The sequence below is a fragment of the Palaemon carinicauda genome, chromosome 17 (assembly GCF_036898095.1).
Source record: "Palaemon carinicauda isolate YSFRI2023 chromosome 17, ASM3689809v2, whole genome shotgun sequence".
Lineage (NCBI taxonomy): Eukaryota > Metazoa > Arthropoda > Malacostraca > Decapoda > Palaemonidae > Palaemon > Palaemon carinicauda.
In genome coordinates this window covers 86,176,929-86,181,928 of record NC_090741.1, presented here as the reverse complement: position 1 = coordinate 86,181,928, position 5,000 = coordinate 86,176,929, and positions in this window count along the sequence as shown.

The following is a 5,000-nucleotide window of genomic DNA, read 5'->3' as shown; positions in this document are numbered from 1 at the left end:
GGCTTCACCCTAGTCAGCTTTACCTCGAATTGCATTCGGGTAAAACTAGGCTTGGGTGTTTTTGTACTTTCCCTGTAACTGCAGATGCAGGCTTTGTGGCCTAGCAGACTAGTCCTGTGCCATCTGAACCTAAGCTGAAGAATAGAATTCTTCTATATCGGGGGGGACACCGACACTAGAACTCTGTTTCCTTTTTGTCTAGAGATGGCGCCAAGGGTGCTGCCAATCTCTTTTCTGTATTGGACTAACCCTAAGCTAGGGAATAAAATTCTCTGGCCACAGGGGATAGTTTTAATACTGGAACAGAGTCTCGTTAGGTGAGGTAGGAGAGGCTTTAATGCCGGCTCCTTCCACACTTTACGGGACCCTCGCCCCCTCCCCCACTCTGTCCTTTAGAGATGGCCTAGCCCTCACATTCCTTTGGCCATCGTCCTACAATCGACACTAGTGCTGGTAGGTTGTGGGACCGGCTCGGGTTTTCTGTCTGTTGCTCGGCTGTGCCGCCTGCCGGCAGAAGCCCCAAACACCTGTTTATAGTTTTCCTCAGTCCTCTCTTGTTCTGCCATCCATAAACCCTGCCGGCGGAGCCGGCAAGGTTATAGATGGATGAAAGCTTGAATGTTACATTTTCCCCTTCCATTTGAACCCTCATTCTGTATAAAAGATAGTAAGGCAGAGCCTTTACACGATCCTTCGTTCCATGCTTTCTCTCTCTCTCTAATGACTAGTACCCTGGGTCCTACTTGCCGGCAGCTATGCTCAGCTGCCGGCAGCCGGAAGGGCTGCAGACCGCTAATATGATAACTGATCACCGGCTGGCATAGATTGCCGACTGCCGGCGGCCCACTGGCTATCTGCCGGATACTATGATAGCTGCCGGCAGCCGGACAGACGGCCGACTACCGGCATACTACCTAAGCGCCGGTTAACGGAGGTTGCCGACTGACGACGACCTCTCGGCAGCTGGCAACCCACTGACAGCCGTCGATCTGCCGCCCTTTACCCCCAGAAGGCGTTATACCTTCTGACTTGTACCCAGTTACTAGCCTGCCAGCATATGCTGGCGGGTACTACAGTATATGACTATAAATTAGCCAGTATAATCGCAATATACATCATACTAAAATCAGAAAACTACAGTATAGATTATAATTCTTCTAATGTACGCCGTGTTTTACATGGGCAGCTATTGTTATAGCACTTAATACAATGAAGTGAGTTCTTTCTTTAATATAATTAGTGATCACTAAACTCAATCCCCAACATAAACAATCTGGAAGACAGTGTTAGGTTACACTTATATATATCCTTATTGGATAGAGATCTTCCAACGGTTTTCTAACATTAGAAATACCCATTATTTTAATTTTGAGGTAGGTCACAGCAACTAGCTGGACAGGAAGCACATGTATGTGTCTTTTCTTCTTTCTTTCTAGCTTACCTATCCTAAGCTATATATACAAAACAATATTGCATACTTAAGATTGTGAGATAATTCACCGATTACTCATTGTATTTTCCTCTCTTTACAGGAGGACCATACCAAGTGCGGGAATTTTTTCTGCAACGTCCGCAGTAAGAACTTCTGCGGCCATGGACTGTGAAGGACGCACGTGCGCTGTGCAGCAATAAAGGGAGCGCTGAAGTATTGGGACCCCCAGGTATGTGACGTTTGCTCTAACTTGGTTACTGAGGCTTTTGATGATCAAAAGAAAACGGAGTCTAGGGATGCAGCAAGGGAGAAGCTGCAAAAATGGGTCAGGGGTTTTCAAAAGAACACCACCAGGCCCTACCTTCCTAGTGAAAAGATGAGGGCCTATCTTTTCCTAAGGGCATCTTCGGATGCAGTAATCCCGTAACCTCACTCAGAGATTCCCTGCGTCCAGATTCGCATAGAATCTGATGTATCGGATGCAATGAAAGACATCCAGCTTGACGACAGAATGTCAGAAGTATCAGAAGGCAGTAAATGAAGTCTTCTTGTCAAAGATAAGGAGGAGGAGTAATTGGTGGCTCCTGAGACTGAAGAAGGAAGGACGGAGATAGTTTCGGTTTCATCCGCTCCTGCCGCATAGCCCGTCCCCTCGACCTCCTCTGCTCCCCAATTGGCAGATATAAATCAGACTTTAACGTCTGTACTCTCTATAGTCCAAGATTTAAAGAAGCATACCACTGAAAGAGAAGTTGCGATAAGGTTGGAAATGTACCAACTCGTAACTTCCCGTGCAGCTCCGAAGAAGCTGAACATTAAGGATCTTCCCCCTTTCTCGGCCGTCAACCCGTGGAGGCATGCTGAGCACATGCCAATGTCAGCGGGGAACATCTTCATCTCCGACAAACTGGGCACAGTTCCTGTCAAAGATGTGGAATTCTGGCCTAGCTTAGCAGCCTACCCAGACTGCTACGTTCGTCTGAGGACGGAACCACCCTCGAAAGAGGAGACAGAGCTGAAAGAAGTCATAGTTCTTGACCTCCCTAAAGCTCAGGCCTTGCTATCCAGCATGCTGAAGGAGAGGGCCTTCACTAATTCTAAAGTGCCTGCCCTGAGTATGAAGCACCCTTCCTTCATTGCTTCTTCTTCCCGAGCCCTCCCCTTTATGGGAAAAGGGTACAAGGCAGCATTGAAGTCGATCGAGGCAAGGAAACCATGTCCCGCACTCGAGAAGTGTAAGCCCTTCTCCCTCGCCCTACCATCGGACGAAAAAGATTGGAAGGATGTGCATCATACCTTCTTAGTCAGGAAGTTGGAAGCTGACATTGCCGGACGTCAGTTCGGCGAAGACCTCCCTAACATATCAGACTTTCACCTGTGCCGGGAGCAGGAAACGAAAGAAAGACTTACTGCCTCAATGTCTCTTCAAACCGGACTGGAGACGATGGCAAGCGTCTCCGAATCCCCAGACATGTTCATGGTCTTTGCCAAGGCTCACATGGCAACATTGACCAAGGACCTGTACAATTTTATCAAGGCTAGAAGGGCTTGTAGAAAGTTCATGTTCGCTTCGGCTGCGGTGAGGCATGAGCAAAGGAAGCTAATATCATCCAGCATCTTTGGTAAGGACCACTTCTCAAGCAAAGTGGTTAAGGAGGTCGTCAACAAAGCTGCCACGGAGAATAGAAACCTCCAAAAGTCGGGCATGTCGATGAAGATGAAGTCCTCACAGGATGAGGGTCCCCAACTCAAGAGGAAGAAAAAGAGGCCAAGAGCACCCTCTCGCCCCCCTAGACAAAAGCAACACCTTCCCGCGGCCACGGTGCCCCAGGCAGTGGCACAACCACCCACCACGTACCAATTGGTACCCCAGCAGTTGGCGACACAGTCGCCAGTCTTTACCCCGGCCTTCCAAAGACAATCCACTTCCTTTCAGCTGAAATCTAGAGGCTCCTTTCGAGGCTCCTCTAAACACCCCACGAGAGGCAAAGGCAACAAAGTTGGACGTGGCCAATGAGGCAAGTCCTCCGGTCAGCACTCCAAGTGAGATGCTTCTGGTAGGAGAGACTGTTCTCTTTCCGAGATAGTTGAACCTTCGATCCCTGGGCCCACAGCCTGATCAAGAATGGACTAGGTTGGAGCTGGAACGCAACTCCACTAGCTTTCCCTCAATTCTTCCAACACTCAACTTCCATTCTGGAAGTATATGTCCAAGAACTCTTAGACAAGACAGTAATAAAGAGGGCAAAGTCCATCAAGTTCTAAGGAAGGCGTTTTGTGTTCCAAAGAAGGACTCGGACAAACTCAGGGTCATTCTGGACTTGTCGCCACTCAACAAGTTCATAGTGAACCACAAGTACAGGATTTTCCCCCTTCAACACATAAGGACCCTACTGCCCAAAAAGGCATACACAGTCTCCATAGACATGGCAGACGCATATTGACATGTCCCAATCAATCGACAAGTTTCCTCCTACCTTAGATTCAAGCTACAGAAGAGACAATATGTCTTCAGAGCTATGCCCTTTGGACTAAACATAGCCCCAAGGATCTTCACGAAGCTTGTAAACGCAGTCATTCATCAACTACGCCTAAAAGGAGTTCAGGTAATAGCCTACCTGGACGATTGGCTGGTGTGGGCAGCATCCGAAGCAGAATGCATGCAAGCCTCCAAGAAAGTGATCCAGTTCCTGGAACATCTAGGATTCAAGATCAACATGGAAAAGTCTCGACTATCTCCAGCTCAGAAGTTTCAATGGCTCCGAGTTCATTGGAACTTACAGTCACACCGCCTCTCCCTTCCATCAAAGAAGAGGAGAGAGATAGCGGGATCTGTCAAGAGACTTCTAAAATCCGCTCGGATACCAAGACGATAACAGGAGAGAGTACTGGGCTCCCTCCAGTTCTCCTCAGTGACAGACCCAGTGCTGAGGGCACAATTAAAAGATGCATCAGGAGTCTGGAAAAGATACGCATCAAACGCTCGGAGAGATCTAACAAGACCAATACTAACCTGTCTGCGATCACTTTTCAAGCCATGGTGAGAGGCCAAGCACCTAAAGAAATCGGTGCCCTTACAACCACCTCCACCCTCAGTCATCGTTCACACGGATTCCTCAAAGGAAGGATGGGGAGGCCACTCTCACCAACGGAAAGTCCAGGGGGCCTGGTCCTCCCTCTTCAAGATCTTCCACATCATTCTGGAAGCCATGGTAGTTTTCCTTATCTCGGAAGAAACTCAAGCTTCACTACTCGCTCCACATCAGACTGGTCCTGGACAGCGAAGTGGTAATGATATGTCTAAATCGACAAGGTTCGAGATCACCCCAAATCAACAAAGTGATGTTGGCCATCTTCAGTCTGGCGGGAAAGAAGAGATGGCATTTATCAGCAGCTCACCCTCAAGGGTTCTGCAAGGTGATGGCGGACGCTCTATCCAAGTTTACCCCGATAGAGTCAGAATGGGCCCTAGAGGCAGGATTATTCTCATTCATATTAGGCAAAGTCCCAGGACTGCAGATTGACCTCTTCGCGACGAGAGACAACAAGAAGCTACCTCGATATGTAG